This window comes from Macaca mulatta, chromosome 8 (assembly GCF_049350105.2).
Source record: "Macaca mulatta isolate MMU2019108-1 chromosome 8, T2T-MMU8v2.0, whole genome shotgun sequence".
NCBI lineage: Eukaryota > Metazoa > Chordata > Mammalia > Primates > Cercopithecidae > Macaca > Macaca mulatta.
Window position 1 is genome coordinate 20,620,415 of NC_133413.1, and position 19,145 is coordinate 20,639,559.

At 39.7% G+C, this 19,145-nt stretch overlaps 1 protein-coding gene across 3 annotated transcripts in view; it reads right to left on the reverse strand.

The window, feature by feature from the left end:
• Positions 1–19,145, reverse strand: part of PSD3 (pleckstrin and Sec7 domain containing 3) — a 696,970-nt gene that overhangs the window by 444,199 nt on the left and 233,626 nt on the right. The gene's annotated exons all lie outside the window — the stretch shown is intronic.

A 19,145-nucleotide genomic window follows, 5' to 3' on the forward strand; every position in this document is an offset into this window, starting at 1 on the left:
GATGGAGGTAGCTTATCTTATGGCCACCTCTTGTCATTTCTCATTTCCTGGAGGTATTCCCTCTCTGTCAGGTGAAAGGAGCACCTAGTTGGATTAGTTGGTTGGATGGCTGGTTGGGTTAGTTGATTGGTTGGTTGGGTTTTATCAGTCTGACAATCTTTATCTTTTAATTGGTACATTTTAGAACATACACATCTAATATAATTACAAATACATTAGGGTTTACATCTACCATCTTATTTGTGCTATTCACCTCCTCTATTTTGTCTTTCTCTCCTTTCTTGCCTCCTTTTGACTGAGTCTTGTTTTTATTTTTCCCTCTCTCCCTCCACACACACACAAGTTTAGATGCTATACACTCTGCTTTAAGGCTTTTATTATCCTAGAAATTTACAATAAATATATCCAACTGATCAAAGTGCAAAGTTAATCCATTATTTAACCCTACTGCCTGATCTTAGAACACTTTAATACTATTTACACCCTTCACCATCCCCACTCCTAATTCAGAACACTGAGTGCTTCAGCCACAGTAAACCTCTTTCAGTTCTCTGAACTCTTTTCACATCCTCTGATCACTGGTCTTTGCACTTAGCTACTCCCTCTAACTGGAATATCACCCTCTTCTCCTCACACCCCCTTCCCAACCTGGCTAAATCTTTTACACCTCTCAGGTCCTAGTTTCAGAGTTCTTTGCACCCTGGCTCCCCTGTCCCTGCCCCCTCCCCAGTGAGTTTCCCTTTATCATGCCTGTCTTCCCTCCTAGACATTAAGCTACAACAGTCAGTGAGTGTTGGGCACAGAGGCTGTAACACATCAGGGTCCACCTGGATACTGCTAGCCCTCAGCACCACATAATGGATACTCAATAAATATTTGTTGAATGAAGAGATGAACGAAACATAGTGGTTTAAAGACATATAGAAATCAGGAAAGAAGCAAGGAAAGCCACAGGTCACCCCCCGCCACCCCCCCAAAAAAAAAAGGTCCACTTTATTGAAGCAGAAAGACTCCTATGGTGATTTAAACAATGCAGGCTCCAGTGCCACACCAAATGAACTTAAGTCTAGATTCTATCACTTACTAGTGGGTGACCTTGGACAAGGTACTTAACGTCCCTGTGTCTTTGGAAAATAGAGATAACCATAAAACAAACTCATCAGGTTATAACAACCTGAGGAATAAGTAAGCTAGCACTTGGAAAGTATTCAGAATACTTCCTGTTAAGATTCTGTATATACAGGCATACTCTGGAGACTGTGTGGGTTCAATTCCAGAGCACAACAATAAAGCGAATATCACAATAAAGCAAACATCACAACAAAGTGAATCACTCCAGTGATTCACAGTGAATATAAAAGTTGTTGACACTATACTGCAGTCTATTAACTGTGGAAGAGCATTATATCTAAAAAGAAAACAATGTCAATGTACACATCTTGATTTAAAAAATACTTTGTTGCTAAAAAAAAATACTGACAATCATCTGAGGCTTCAGTAAGTTGTAATCTCTGTGCTGATGAAGGGACTTGCCTCAATACCGATGGCTGCTGACTGTTCAGGGTAGTAGCTGCTGAAACCTGGGGTGGCTGTGGCAATTTAAAAAATAAGACACAAATGAAGTTTGTCACATCAACGGTCTCTTAAGACAAAAGATTTCTCTGTAGCATACAATGTTGTTTGACAGCATTTTACCCACAGTAGAGCTTCTTTCACATCTGAAGTCAGTCTTCTCAAACCCTACCACTACTTTATCAACTAAGTTTACGGAATATTCTAAATCCTTTGTTGTCATCTGAACAATGTTCACAGCATCTTCACCAGGAGTAAATCCCATCTCAAGAAACCACTTTCTTTGTTCATTCATAAGAAGCTATTCCTCATCCACTAATGTTTCATCATGAAATTGTAGTAATTCAGTCGTATCATCAGGCTCCATTTCTAATTCTAGTTCTCTTGCTATTTCTATCAAATCTGTAGCTGCTTTCTCCACTGCAGTCTTGAACTCACCCCTAAAGTCATCCATGAGGGTTGGAATCAACTTCTTCCAAACTCCTATTCGTGTTAGTATTTTGACATCCTCCCATGAATTACAAATATTCTTAATGGCATCTAGAATGGTGAATTCTTTTCAGAAGGCTTTCAATTGACTTCGCCCACATCCATTGGAGAAATTACTATCTATAGCAGCTACAGACTTATGAAATATATTTCTTTGGCCGGGCGCGGTGGCTCAAGCCTGTAATCCCAGCACTTTGGGAGGCCGAGACGGGCGGATCATGAGGTCAGGAGATCGAGACCATCCTGGCTAACACGGTGAAACCCCGTCTCTACTAAAAATACAAGAAAATTAGCCGGGCGAGGTGGCGGGCGCCTGTAGTCCCAGCTACTCGGGAGGCTGAGGCAGGAGAATGGCGTGAACCCGGGGGAGCGGAGCTTGCAGTGAGCCGAGATCGCGCCACTGCACTCCAGCCTGGGGCACAGAGCAAGACTCCGCGCCAAAAAAAAAAGAAATATATTTCTTAAATAATAAGACTTAAAGTCAAAATGACTCCTTGATCCACTGGCTGCAGAATGGATGCTGTGTTAACAGGCAAGAAAACAACATCCATCTCCTTGTAGATTTCCATCAGCTCTCTTGGGTGACTAGGTGCATTGCTGAAAAGCAGGGATATTTTGAAATATTCTTCTAAGCAGTAGGCCTCAAGTTGGCTTAAAATATTCAGTAAACCATGCTGCTAATAAACGTACTGTCATCCAGGCTTGGTAGTTACATTTATAGAGCACAAGTAGAGTAGATCTAGCATAATTCTGAAGGGCCCTAGGATTTCTAGAATGGTAAATGAGCAATGGCTTCAACTTCAAGTCACCAGCTGCATTAGCCCCTAACAAGAGTCAACCTGTCTGTTGAAGCTTTGAAGCCAGGCATTGACTTCTCTGTAGCTATGTAAGTTCTAGACGGCATCTTCTCCCAATAGAAGGCTGTTCTGTCTACATTGAAACTCTCATTCATCAATGGTCTTAGCTAGATCTTCTGAATAACTTGATGCAGCTTCTACATCAGCAAATGCTGCTTCACCTTTATGTTATAAAGATGGCCTCCTTCCTTAAACCTTGTAAACCTTATGAACCGAAGTCTGCTAGCTTCCAACTTTCCTTCTGCAGCTTTCTTACCTGTACCTCTCTCGGCCTTCACAGAATTGGAGGCTTGCTCTGGATTAGCTTTGTTTAAAGTGAATGTTGTAGCGATTTGTTCTTCCATTCAGATGGCTCAAGTTTGCTTCATATCAGCAATAAGGCTTCTGCTTTCTTGTCATTCACATATTCACTGAAGTAGCACTTTGAATTTCCTTCAAGAACTTTTCCTTTACATTCACAACTTGGCTAACTGTTGGTGCAAGAGACCTAGCTTTTCGCCTGGCTTCAACATGCCCTTCTCACTAAGCTTAATCATTTCTTTGATTTCAAGTGAAAAACATGCAACTGTTCCTTCCACTTGAACACTTAGAGGCCATTATAGAGTTATGAATTGGATTAATTTCACATTGTTGTGTCTCAGGGAATAGCGGGACAGGGGAAGGACCCGTCATGGAGCAGTCAAAACATACGATGTTTATTAAGTTCTCCATCTTACATGGACACAGTTCTTGAGGTCCCAAACCAATTACAAGAGTAACATCAAAAATCACTGACTGGCCAGGTACAGTGGCTCATGCCTGTAATCCTACCATTTTGGGAGTCTGAGGCAAGAGGACTGCTTGAGTCCAGGAGTTGGAGACCAGCCAGAGCAACATAGCCAGATGCTGTCGCTACCCAGGAGGCTGAGACAAGAGGTTCACGTGAGCCCAGGAGTTCAAGGTTGCAGTGAAATATGATTGTGCTACCATACTCCAGCCTGGGCCACAGAGCAAGACACTATCTCATTATTAAAAAAAAAAAAAAAATCACTGATCACAGATCATAATAATAGATATAATAATAATAATGAGAAAATTTAAAATATTGTAAGAATTACAAAAAGGTGACAGAGAGTCATAAAGTGAGCACAGTGGAAAAATGATGCTGAAAGACTTGATCAACACAGAGGTGTCACAAACCTTCAATTAAAATAATAATAATTATAATATCTGCAAAGCACAATAAAACAAGCTATGCCTATATGTTTACAATAGAGCTGACTCTCTAGTTGTTAAAACACATGACTGAACTACACAACTCTCAACAGATCCTTACTTAAAGCCCAGGTATTCATGCATTAAAATGATCCTCACATAATGTCTTTACATTATGGTACAAATTTATAGCCCATGAAGACATCACTGCATTAAAATATTTGAAAACAATCAACCAGAATTATTTTAAAAACTTAAACAGGATTAAGTGCATGCATTAAAAATATCAAAAAAATGGGGTAGTAACACATTTTTTTAAAGAATGCTCTCAAAACATGTTATCAAAGAAACCATTTGAGCATTGGAAAAAACAAACTTTCAGTTTTTAAAACGAGGCCATAATATAATTTTGTGAATTTTGTAGTCTTACCAAATTGTATTTTAATTCCTTAATTGTGGCTATAAAAAGTGTTGAGGTTTTTTAATTTTTCACGTTATTTGAAAATATTATCCAAATAATAAAATTAAATATTCATTATTATCTCATAAGATAGACAAAAAAGATCACACTCCTATCAACCTGACCGTGGGGTAGTACTGCCAAGCCCCAGTGCACAAGGCAAAGACCTTGGAGGCCGTGAAGGCAGCCAACACTTCCAAGTTTGCCCTCATAGATCCACCAACTTAACCAGCTCAATGTCACCAGGAAACAGTCCTAACCCCGACCCATCACCCTTCGCTTTTTTTTTTCTTCTTCTTCTTCTTCTTGCTTTTTTTGAGACACAGTCTCACTCTGTTGCCCAGGCTGGAGTATGGTAGTGCCATCTTGGCTCACTGCAACCTCTGCCCTCCAGGTTCAAGTGATTCTCATGTCTCAATCTCCAGAGTAGCTGGGATGGCAGGTGCCCCCCACCACGCCTGGCTAATGTTTATATTTTTAGTCGAGATGGGGTTTCACCATGTTGGCCAGGCTGGTCTCAAACTCCTGACCTCAAATGATCTGCCTGCCTTGGCCTCCCAAAGTGCTGGGATTACAGGTGAGAGTCACCACGCCCGGTCATCCTTCGCTTATTTTTTTATTTTATTATTATACTTTAAGTTCTAGGGTACATGTGCACAATGTGCAGGTTTGCTACATAGGTATACCTGTGCCACGTTGGTGTGCTGCACCCATTAACTCATCATTTGCACTAGGTATATCTCCTAATGCTATTCCTCCCCCCTCCCCTCACCCCACGACAGGCCCCGGTGTGTGATGTTCCCCTTCCTGTGTCCAAGTGTTCTCATTGTTCAATTTCCACCTATGAGTGAGAACATCGCTTTTATAGAACAGAGGGCTGCCCTATCTTTACCTGGCTCTGAAACTGAAACACTATAACCCCTATAGAATTGTGAGTCTTTGGAGTCTCATTAAAATGAACAAACATAAGCACAGAGGTCTGCATATAGAATATCTGGGGCTCTAAACTCCCTAATACTTAAGAATACAATCACTGTCCTATGGTGTTTCTTGCTTATTTATCCTAATAGGAAGGCATCAGGAATTCCCTAGTTAATAGATGATATAAAACATATTTTGAAAGAAAGCTGAGAACTATGATTTGGGGTCTTTGCTTAAGTCTGAGATACTTGGGGACTTAATCATGAAACATTAGTTTACTTGTCTTGTCAAGAGGAATTGCCTAAACTTGAATAGAAATATGAGCTTTTTCAGTTAAACATACTCCTAAAAATAGCATTTTCTTCTGGGACTTGACTACTAAAAGCAGACATTTAAATGAAGTCAATGGTAGTTATCAGAAAAAAATCATTTTTTAAGTTGTAATGAGATATTTTCCTTCTAAATATTAAAATATTAGAATGATGTATTTCATTTTCCTAGAAGCCAATTAAATATTTCCTATTTAATTTGGACATTGATGGATACTGTTTTTAATGGACACTTTCTAACTCCAAAGTAATAATATTATATTGTAATTACATTTTATTATCAAAGTTTGCTGTCAATATTCCACCTCACTTTGTTACTCAAAGTTCTATTTAAAGACCAAGATTACAGTTGTATCTAAAATTTCAAGGTCACAAAATGTAGGGTAGCACAGCAATAGAACCTTAAAATACACATTGGATAACAATGTAACAAAACCTCATTAATTTAGATTAATTATGCAGGTTCAAAATGAATTTAGGACTTTTATCTTAAAAAGAAAATAATTTTGATGCTTTCACATACAGAGAATAACTGAAATTGGGTTAAGAGTAGAGGTCCCTGGAGAAACTGCATTAATGAATAGATATAAATGACTGTAATTAGAATTTCAGTTATCAAGTTTTCAAAGGCACATGGATTGTTTTCACCCCTTGGTGTTAAGTTTTTTACTTGTTTTTGCTTGTGCTTTTATTTTGTCTTTACTATCAAATACTGGGTACCTCATATGAGTTGCACTGTTTCCGATTTAATTCCCAGAACACACTTGCAAGGTTGGTATTATTACCCCATTTTGTATCAGAAAAATACACTCAAGGATCAGAGAATTCAATAAGGTCGCTCTGGCTTTTTCTGCTTCACTACACATTCTCATGAAGTCCATAAGCTCTTTCTGGAAATAAAATGGTCTCAGAAAAAAAAAAAAAAAGAAGTTCAATGTTTGAAAAAAAAATCTCACAAGCCTTTTTTAAATGATGCTGTACTTCTTTATCCGGTTAGCACATATATTACTATGGCTGTTTTTGAAGAGTTAGACACTTCACTTATCGCTAAATGCCCTTAAAGGATTCTTTAAACGCAAGGGGCTAATGTAGCCATTTGCAAACTTGGGTACAAAAGAGAGTCCTCCATTAAGGGAAGACCAAGATGAGGTAGAACAAAGGCAGCAGTGGGCAGATGAGGAACTTGCTCCCATGGCTAATCCATGAGGACTTGAGGAAAATCAACTCACTTTTCCAGACCTCACACACTGTGGGCCTACTTTAACCTATTTATGCCTAGTGTTCCATTATTGGAACGCTAAGCTTGTGGAAGTTATGTATATCCTACTGCTCAAGGTCATCGTCAAGGTCTGATTGTTTTTACAAAATAATTTGCAACCTCCAGCACAAATAGGTTAATGGTATTGTCACAGAGAGGCGAACAACATACTATGCATAATAGTGCTTTGCAAACTATACCTGATAATTTGGCAAAACATTTTCACTCCACACTTTTATTTTTAAAAGATATACAACACTCTTGGTATTATTTATTATGTTTTAGAAGAAAATTGTTTGAGGTTTAGCTTAAACTTTAAAACTACCAGGAAATAAATGAGATTTATTTACATAAATTTTTTTTCTTTTTTTTTTTTTTTTTTTTTTGAGACGGAGTCTCGCACTTTTGCCCAGGCTGGAGTACAGTGGCGCAATCTCAGCTCACTGCAAACTCCGTCTCCCGGGTTCACACCATTCTCCTGCCTCAGCCTCCTGAGTAGCTGGGACTACAGGCACCCGCCACCACGCCCGGCTAATTTTTTGTGTTTTTAATAGAGACGGGGTGTCATCGTGTTAGCCAGGATGGTCTCGATCTCCTGACCTTGTGATCCACCCACCTCAGCCTCCCAAAAATCTCTGCCTGTAATCCCAGCACTTTGAAAGGGCAAAGCAGAGGATCACTGGAAGCCAGGAGTTCAAGACCACCCTGGGCAACACAGTGAAACCCCATCTCTACAGATAATTTTTAAAAACTAGGCAGGTGTGGTGGCATGTGCCTATAGTCCTAGCTACGTGGGTGGCTGAGGTGAGAGAATCACCTGAGCCAAAGAGGTTGAGGCAGCAGTGAGCCATGATTGTGCCACTGCACTCCAGCCTGGGCAACAGAGCAAGACCCTGTTTCAAAAAAAAAGAAAAACAAAGAAAAAATAATAACTCCGTTTTGCAAAATGAGCCGCAATTACATAAGCTAAATCTGAGTGTACACACAAAATACAAAACAAGGGCCTAGCCTTTAATTTGCTCATTCTTTCAACAAATATTTACATAGCACCTACCATAAGCCAAGCACCATGCTAGCAACTGGGGCAATAACACTGAACAAAACAAAGCCCTTTACAGCTAGATAGCTTTGAATCCCTCGTATTTAACAGTGCTTGGAACACAGTAAGCACCAATGAATGTTAATATATATATATATGTGTGTATATATATATACATGAAAAAGTTAGGTGTATAAAGGCGACCAGAAAGCGGCCTGTCACTAGAAAAGCTGCTTGGATTGAATTCTGACTAAATAAAACATGTGAGTCCTTTGCAAAGATTTGACTAAAAGTGCCCTGATAAATCCGCTCCTCTAGAATCATGTAGTAAAGTGAATGAAAGCAAAAGCATGAAAGCCCTGTATCCAAACTGCAAATAAGACACTTTTGCCTCTCTGTTATCTTGGAAATGAAACTGTAACAGATGAAAATGAGGCAAACAAATCTCTAATTTAAAAAGTAAATAAACCCGCAAGTGGAAAACCTGCTTTTCATCAATCAAATAAATCAGGGAAGGCCGCATTTCTAGGCCATTGCCCTTGGGTCTACCACAGCACTTATGAAATGGCTCTCCTAATTAGTCTAATCATCACTTCTGTTCTACACGGTTGTAGCTGCCTAATTACCCAACTCAGCAATGCTCCCCCAACCCCCATGCCAAGCTCCTCCAGAGCTCTATTTCCAATCACTCTACTTAAGCCATTATTCACAAGAACATTAATGACACTATCACATGTTTAAAAAGTGTTGAAGGTGTGGAAGACAGTCCCTAAACTTTGAGGACTTTTTTACCTTAGAAACTTCTAAGGAACAGAAATGTGCAAATAAGAGCAGGGAAAATAACTTTGGTTTCTGAAATTCTCTTAATCACTGTTTCACAAGTCTACAGCAATGGGAAAATGACATAGAATAAAAAGTTTGTGTTTGCCCAGGAATGTGAGCACTTGTTGGAATGGAGCTTGCCATTTGCCATGGAGGCTTCAAAGCTGACTGCGAGCCAGGGCCGAGCCCACCATGTGACTGTCTGTGTTCTAATAAACAGCAGTCTGCATGGTCAGGACTCCAGGTAAAGATAACTTGGGTTCTGTAAGCATTCTTTTTCAGACAGCCTGTATTCAATTCCTCAGGTTTTAAAATTCTCTTAGGAAGAAATAAAGAGCATGCCAGAGATGACAAAGGCTATGGATGTAAAAACACAAGGTAGCGGGGCTGAGTCTCAGTAATCAGTGAGCACCTCCTGGGCACTGGAGCTAGATACTGCACAATGTTCTAGAAGCCATTTTTTGCTCTAGAACAATTTTTGAAGCGGTTTCATTGGCCCTATTACCTCAGGTGGGTGTTGCTGAGTGACTGGACACATTTCTTCTGCTTTCACTCTCTTTTCACGGGTCTTTCGGAATCAGTTTTGGAAAGGAGAAAAAAAAAAAAGAGACCAGAAGGAACTGAGAAGCTCAAAGCATCAAAGGTGAAGAAATTTGGTATTTTGTTTTATTTTTAACATGTAGAAGAGCAAAGAAAAAAGAAACACAGATTTTAGTCAGGAAACAAAAATTACCCAAAATAACAAGTATAGGTTAGATGATTTAATGAGAATACTAGGAATTAGAGAATGTCCCAACTCTATCAATAAATTATCTTGGGCAAATCTCCTTAGCTGTGAGGTCTGATTACATTTTCTATGCTCATAGTAACTTCTTCTTACATAACTTGCATCATCTTAAAGAAATCTAAAAACCAACAACAATAAATATCCTAACAAATGCCACTTGTTTTTATTCCTTTAAGCCGTCTCTCAAGAGCCACCCTGCAAGTGGGGTTTGGATCAACTACCCACCCAATATATATACAACTCAGTGGCTGTTCTAATGCCTCAGCACTGTGCTAGAATCAATGGTGAAGAAAGATGAAATGGTGCCTTATCTTTGATCTAAGAAGCTTACCGTCGAGGTGGAAGGATGTGAGTAACACAAAGCGATATCCAACAAGAGTGCTACATCTCAATAAATGGCAACTCCATGAATCCCCATTAATCGAGGCAGAAATCTACGTCATTCTTCCTTTCCTTACACCCCATCAATCATCAGGTTCTGTTGATCTACACAAAATGTGGCTCATTTATCTTTCCACTTGTCTGTATCACAGCTGCCACCATCCCTGTCCGAGAAACCTTCATCTCTCACCTACAAAAGCTCCCTGATTAATCCCTCTGCTTCCTTTCTTGCCCTCTTCAATCCATTCTCCACAGGGCATCCAGAGTGATCTTTTTAAAAGGCTAAACTGCTTAAACCTCTTCAATGACCTTCCATTTTCACAGGATAAAAATCCAGGCACCCTCCTTTAGCCATAAGGCCCTGCATGATCTGGCCCCATCTTGTCTTTGCAATCCCGTTCCTTCATTCCTATAGCTCCACCCACTCTTCCTCACTTGGCTCCACAGCCTGGCCTTCTTTCAGTTCTTCATATGCGACGCTCTTTTCTGCCCATGGCCTTTGTGCTCGATATTCCTCTGTACGGCATATGCTTCCTCCGGCCAGCACCATTTCCTCTGCCAGGGACATCTGCTGTTCCTGCCTGGCCAGCACTCCTTCTTCTGGTAACAGAAAACCTCTTTTCTTCCTGAAGCCACCTTTCCCTCATTCCCACTCCACGTGGTCTGGCTTAAACTGGCAACTTCTCCTCGTCCCCACCCAGGCAATCTACAATCACCAGGGTACTTTTGGTACTAAGGAAACAAATTTTAATTAAAAATGTTTAAACAGAATATTTTAAAGTAATTACACAATCTGAAAAAGGTTGCCTGTGCCTATGAATACCGTCTCCAGAGGCCTGTCCTCCACTCATCTTCCCATGATCTGTAATTTCCCCGATGATCACCTTCACTAACAGATCAACGAAGCTGCAATGTTACACTAACAGTAATGCAGTGATCTCAGTTTTGCCAAAGCGCTTTCAAATAACTGAGGAGTGAGGAAAGCAAAATCCTGCCTCCAAAGACAGTTAAAAGGACCACATGATCCTCTAACTCTCTCCTATGAATCCAAATAAATTTATCAGCTTGGCTAGCTGACATCAGCCCCAGGAAAGTGAAATACAAAACTGGGGTAGAAGAAGCTGCCAGCCATAGCCCGAGGAAAACAGGGCACCAGAAACAGGGGTTTCACATGAGCCCAATTCAGTTTTACATAGGGTCTCCCCCTCATCTCGCATGGAGATTGAAATTTGAGCAAGTCAAATTTAAAACTTTTGACCAGACACTGGTCTAGATACAGTATTGAACTAACTCAGACTAAATTTCCAGTAGTAAAAATATGCAAATAAAAAGATATTACAGGAGTGAACTTGGCTACAGAGTCATAAGGTCATGTGTTCACTCTCTCGGAGGACAATAATCTTGGCAAACAGAAAACACAAACACACACACTCAACACACACACACACTCAACACACACACACACACACACGACACACAGACTCCTGACACTCCCTGGGAGGTTTCACAGTGCACCACTTCCCTGAGTGTCCTGTGGCTAGGGTCAACTGTGACCTACAGGCAGGGCCTTCTCTGACTGCTTTAATTGATAGCTGAACCACCAGAATTGGTCCAAAATTGGTAATACCTGTGGAATGAGGGAGGCAGCATTTGTCAAGTTGTGACACCACCAAAACAGCTAGTGACATTTAAAAGGATTAATTCATACACATGCAAAACAAACAGTGTTAATTAAGATAGAGGTGTCATTTTAATACTTGTTTCAATGTCAGGACCTTTAGACAAAGGCATTAAAGACATTTTGTCTGAGCTCTAAACTAAAAATAAATGAAGGCTCTGAATTAGAACCCTCAATCTAGCTTCAAAACAACTTTTACCCATGTTTAACATCCCCTTGACTAAATTATCATAATAATGGCTGTGCTTTTATTGAATATTTACAATGCGCTAGACATGGGTCTGCGCATTTCACAATCATGATTTCCCTTAAATCATTCAACCCTCAAAAACACTCCTGTGTAACAAGTTTTACCCTCATTGTACTAATAAAGAAACTGAGGCTCAGAAAAATTAATACATTTGCCCAAAATCGAAACATCAGTGAAACTGTCCATCAAACCTAGGTCACTCAAATTCCATCATGAATTCAGAATGGTTTTCAAATCAGTATATGGTAGAACATTTTTAACAGGTTTATACTCTGTTTTTATGGAAAAAGTTGCAGGCTTTATTGTAAATTTAGTTATATAACTAATAAGGAGCAGACCTCAAACTGCAGTTAATCCCAATTGTGTGCTGAGATCAAAAGGTATGTCTCATTAAATCAAGGCAAGTGGGACTATAGCTTGCTGAAACTCCCAGGGAATCCTTTTAACTTGTTAGTGATACTTGGAAGAAAAAAAAATGTTCTAATCTTCTGTTCAAAACAATTTGATGGTTTCTCATCTCACAGTAAAAGCTAATGACCCTATAATTGTGCTTGGAAGTGTCTGGCACACACTTGTTGAATGAATGGATAAATTCAGAGAACCACTATATCCTTTCTTCTCCTTTCAATAAAAAGATGCAGTATCCAGGGAAATAAAACACTAACAATAAAAGAAGTTGACAAACTGAAAGCTTTTCTTTAGGAAAATCACTGAATTCCAAGTTCAGATAAGATAACCAAAAAGGACTCAAGTGTGCCTTAATTAGAACAAATGAACTTCAGGCTACTTCATTCTGTTAACTCTAGAGAAGATTCAACAGGACCTTTAAAAATGTACTAGAAATGATGTAGTCTTCTTCATCTACCCATTAGAAACCATAATTTTTTTTTAAGTAGTGGACTTGAAGTCAACACCTGAGTACTTGTCCAACTCTGTCCTTAATTCATTTTCTTTCTCTCTGTTTCCTGATTTGTAAAATGACATTAGACTTCAAGATTTCTAAGGTCTGTCTGAGCTCTGATATTATATTATTGTACTATTAATCACAATCTCCAACTTAATTTACAAAACAACTCAATAATTATTTCTATCATAAAAATAATCTGATTAAAGGACACAATTTATTACAAAATCAGACATGGACAACTTATCCAATGGTCAATTCCTAATTCCTCGTATAATCCAAATCTTTCAAATGCAATCATTTAATCCAGAATATCCAGGGAGTGACCTAGTCTCTGTCCCATCGCATCAAGATAGGAAGTTGGTTTAGTTTCTCAAACAACTGTTCGAAAATTCTTTCTGATTTCGGATTAAAATCCAAAGGAAGAAAATGTTGCAAATCTCTTTTCTGTATTCCTCAGAGAAAGACAGAGTGAGTGTACTCCTTTTGCCAGGGTCGGTTTTCTCTTTAGATCATATTCTTTATTCCAAATACTTACTGATAACGATTACGTCCACTAAGTCTTCTCTCCTTAGGTTAAAGATCACAGTTCTATGACCTCTCCTAACATCATATGATTTTTCTGACCACTCACCTACCTGTTCACTGTTAATGTCCCCCTTTAAATGTGACACCCAGAATCCAACAAAATAATTCTCAGCGTCTCATTGTTTCAGAGTATAGTGGCACTGTTTCTGGCACTTATTTATTGATGAAGATAAAACCAACTTTACAGCATTGCTTTTATAGTTAAATAAGATAATGAATGTAAAGTCTTAACACAAGCTTTGGCAGATAGTAACCTCTCAATAAATGGTTACTGCTGCTGTGATTGCTAGTAACAGTAAATTGTAATACTATCTCATGAGTATTACAGCTTATCTCCCCAATTCAGTTGTAAACTTTAGCTCTCAATAACACTGAAAGTTTGCCTTATACATTATTAGCTGTTTTTCCCCACATCAGGGATAGGCAGAAAAAATGCTGAGGCTCAGTTTAAATTGAAGATCAATCAGAAACCAAGATAAAGTAACTCTGAAATTAAGACTTAAATTAATGACAAACTGGACATGATTTATTTAAGGAGTTAATTTATCCTCAGTTTTCCAGAACAATTTGATTATATCAATGAAACAATTTGATTATATCAATATAATCTGATTATATCAATCACTTTTTTCAACTAAAGAGTGCTATCCCTCAATCATACCATTTAAAAGATGAAGCAAATGTATGTATCACTGACATGTGCTGAGAAGGCACTCTGGCACAGAGTTGAACGAAGTGAGCTCTGGAACCAGACTGACTAGCATTCAGATCCTAGATCTACCACTTACCCACTGTGTGATCTAAGGCAAATTACTTAACTTCTCTGGTCTCAGGCATGACATATATAAAATGTGAGTCATGACAGGACCTACCTACCCTATGGGAGCAGTAAATTATCTTAAATAATGTTGCTAAAAATGTATTATCTGGAAGTCTCAGACATTTTCAATTTTTATAGGTCCTCACCTCTGTTAGCCATTGCTGAAGTCAATCAACATGTTAGTATTCTCTGCATATTTATAATTATCTATTTTTTCAAGTATCCATTTGTTTTTAGGGTTGATTTTAAGATTACATCTTTATTTTAATACTTAACTAACCATATATGCCTCACTATAGCAAATCATGTGTTGGTATTAACAGAAAATTATGAGATAAAGAAATAAATAAAACTGCGCTTGTCATACCTGCAGCTGCTCTGCATATACACCTGTGCTGTCTAATATGACAGCCACATGGGGCCATTTAGCACCTGAAAGATGGCAGATGTGCTGTGAGTGTAAAATATAGGCCAGATTTCTAAGTACAAGCAAAGCATATAAATTATCACTAAGCTTTTGTCAAAATGACTATATTTTGGACACAGGAGGTTAAAGAAAATATATTACCTATACTAATTCCATTCATTTCTTTTTACTTTTTTTTTAAATGTGGCAACTAGAAAATTTAAACTTACATGTGAAATTCTTATCATATTTCTATTGAATAGCACCGATACAGAAGATCTGGAAAAGCATGCCTCATTAAATTCAGGACAAGATATATGGTCTAAAGTACAGCAGAAAGTAAATGTAGAATTTACAGCAATTTTCAGAGTTCATATAATTAATTTCAAACTCTTCTCCAACCCCCACCAAAATATATCTTTTTATAGGTAGCTTTTAAGTACCTCTTGCCATCTAGAGCCATCTAAGAAGCTTTTATTAGCCAGTGGTGACTTTCAAAGGTTTATTCTATTTTCCACAAGCTGACAAAATGTATTTATAACAAAGCCAAAGGACTGCCCTCCAGCAAGGGAGCTGTTTACTGAAGAGATTTAGCCTTAGCAAGTAGGAATCCAGAGAATTTAAAAGCTGACAACTGAACTGGCAAATTGGCCCCAGTACTGGGACTTTGCCTACAGCTCCAAAGCATGTACTCAGAGGTCTAGGACAAACATGGCCTTGGGATGTAAATGAGACCCAGAAGTCTGGCCTTCCCTACATAATGCAAATGAAACTTGGCCTAGAGTCTCTTCAGCTATCTAATTACTAAACAAAACTCCCAGACGCCAGTAGCTTTTTTGCAAAGATCAATAAAAATGTAAAGAGTGGAAAGCAAAGATACTGAAACGCTATCAACAAATGCTACAACAATGTATTGCTGTTCTGAATCTGAAAGTTCCTGCTGGAAAAGGCCCAGTGTGGCAATAATAGAGAAGTAGAGGAAGAGCAGAAGCAAAATCTAAGGAGAAAAAATAAGCCAGGAAGTATTACCCTAAGATCCCTTTCTACTCAAAATGAGGTGTGCCAGTGTATTAGTCTGTTCTCACGCTGCTATTAAAGACATGCCGGGGATTCAGTAATTTACAGGGGATTCAGTAATTTATAAAGGCAAGAGGTTTAATTGATTCACAGCTCAGCTTGACTGGGAAGGCCTCACAACCATGGAGGAAAGCAAAGGGCCAAAGGCACATCTTACATAGTGGCAGGCAAGAGAGCATGTGCAGGGGAACTGCCTTTTATAAAACCATCAGATCTCGTGAGACTTACTCACTATCACAAAAACAGCAGGAGAAAAACCCACCCCCACCATTCAATTACCTCCCACCAGGTCCCTCCCACCACATGTGGGGATTACGGGAGCTACAATTCAACATGAGATTTGGGTGGGGACACAGCCAAACTGTATCAGCCAGCATTCCTAGCATCACCTAGGAGCTTGTTAAAGATGCAGATCTCAGGCCCCACTCCAGAACTAAAGAATCAGAATCTTCATTTCAACAATGTCCCCAGGTGATTTCCACAGTAATGTCTGAGAAACAACTGGTCATCCACACAAGATCCAAGGACACCAGTATCTTTAAATTCTTACTCTTATAACCCATCTGTTGCCCTGTGGTTGCTACCTGGAAACACGGGGACTTTTATGTTTAATGCATGCAATGAACATTTAGTTGACTGAATAAATTCTTGGAAAATGCGACCTTATACATGCTTAATGGACGGTGGGGAATCTGTGCCTCAGATGAGATCTAAAGAAGTCATCAGTTACTGAAAACATGTGGACAGAGTGTACCTCAGATCCATGCATACTGCAGAACTATTTTTTTTTCTTCCCCCTCAAGACTGCTCTGTCACCCAGGCTGGAATGCACTGGTGTGATCTCGGCTCACTGCAAGCTCCGTCTCCCAGGTTCACACCATTCTCCTGCCTCAGCCTCCCAAGTAGCTGGGATTACAGGCGCCCGCTACCACGCCCAGCTAATTTTTTGTACTTTTTTAGTAGAGACGGGGTTTCACTGTGTTAACCAGGATGGTATCGATCTCCTGACCTCATGATCCACCCGCCTCGGCCTCCCAAAGTGCTGGGATTACAGGTGTGAGCCATCACGCCCGGCCCATATTGCATAACTATTAACAGAACTAGGGACTCACTTAGGTGGAACAAGACGAGCAGACACAATTCATACCCAAAAGACTTTTATTTAAAGGCTCAGACAAAAGAAAAAGTTTTTATTTTTGATGGAGATGGGAAGATAAGGACTTTGGGTTGAAAAAATCAACAGCATTAACAAAAATTAGTGTTTACAACAGTAAGCTAGATGATTTTGGCTGTTTTAAACTACACCAAAAGTGCTTTGGGAATTATGTTATTACATGAAGGAACGTATTTTTTTCCTCTTTACTGTCTTTCCCATTGGTATTCGAACATGCTGTTACTTCCTGCATTTTTAAAACATCTCTTGACCCCATTTCTCCCTGCAGCTACATTTCTCACATTGTCTTTACAGCAAAAATCTTTGCAATATTTTTCTACATTTGATGTTTCCGTTTCTCTACTTCTGCTCTCTCTTACATCCTCAGTGATCAACATTTCGTCCCCACTACTCCACCATAATCCCAGTTGGTTATCAACCTTACCAATGACATCTCCATCGCTAAATCCCTGGGTCAAATATCATTTGCCCCTCATTTTACTTTACTTCCTGGGAGCATCTGACTCATCTTGCTTGAAGCGATTTTTTGACTTGGCTCGCAAGATATTGCACTCTCTTTATTTCCCTCATTCACTGCTTTCCTTCATTCTTCTTTATTGGTTCCTTCTCATCTCTTCAATCTCAGTGCGGAAGTAGCCCAGGTTTGGCCCTCAACTTCTTTTCCTTTCTGTTGACACTCACTCCCTGTGAATTTCATCCAGTCTGTATATTCTGACAACTCTCAAATGTTTACCTCTAACCCAGCCCCCTCCTCTATAATCCAGATAAATATATCCAGTTGCCTACCAGACAGCTCCATCACTGAGCTCCTGATCCTTCCTCCAAAATCAGCCTCTCCCTATCTTAGTGAATGCACCTCCATCCTTCAAGATGCACAGGTCAATATTTTGCAAGTCACCCATGCTTTCTTCCACCCACATCCCACATTCAGACAATGAGAAAATCCATCCCACTCAACCTTCAAAACATACCATGGTGGTCCAAGCCAACACCCTCGCTCACCTAGGTTACAAGAGCCTCCCAACTGCTTTCCCTGCTTCCACCCTTCCCCGCTTCAGTCGATTCTCATGAGACCTAGCAGCAGCATGTCCTCCAAGAACATAAGCCAGATCATGTCCCATCTTTAATCGAAACTCTCTAACAGGCTTCTCTGCTCACTCTCAGTCCAAACCGAGGCCCTTGCAATAGCAACAAGGCCCCACAGGACCTGGCGACAGCGTCCGACCCCACTGTTCACTCTACTCCAGTCACACTGGTCTCCCTGTTCCTGGAAAGGAGGAAGCAAGGCTTTGCCTCAGGGCTCTGCACCTGCTGTGCCCTCTTCGCAGTGCATTTACTTACCTTCCTTCTTCAGGTCTTTCCTCGTGTAACACCTCAACAGGGTCATCCTTGGCTACCCATTTATAACTGCAACTGCACCCCTCCCAAACTCCCTCCTCCGCCTTATTTTTCCCTGAAGGGCTTCACACTATCAACACACTACACACACACACACACACACACACACACACACACACACACATACAACTCATACACAGTCTGTCTTACCTTGTAAGAACAAGGATTTGTTTTTCTTTCTTTTTTTTTTTTTTGTCTGTTTTGGTGACCACTGTATCACCGGAACCTAAAATAATGTCTGGTTCATAGAAGACACTCAAAAACTATTTGTTGAATGGATGTATGAATGAAGGAAAAGTGACTGTGACACAGAACTGCATATGACCTATTACAGTATGCCCTGTCGCCTTTTAAAAGAGTTGTATTTTAAATAAGTCATTTGGTATGCACATATATTCAGATATCGTGGAAAGGACAAAGCTGCTCCAATTTGATAATTAAATTAACCATATACAAAACCTGGCCCATTGTAAAGAAAAAGCTCTCTCAACTGAGAGATGCCCTGAAACACTCCAAGGGTCCTAGGCTTTCTCAAAACCCTAAACCCTGCTTCACCAGAGCTCATTTAAAAGATGGGTCCTGGGCCAGGCACAGTGGCTCACGCCTGTAATCCCAGCACTTTGGGAGGCCAAGGCAGGTGGATCACAAGGTTGGAAGATTGAGATCATCCTGGCTAACATGGTGAAACCCCATTTCTACTAAAAATACAAAAAATTAGCTGGGTGTGGTGGCATGCACCTA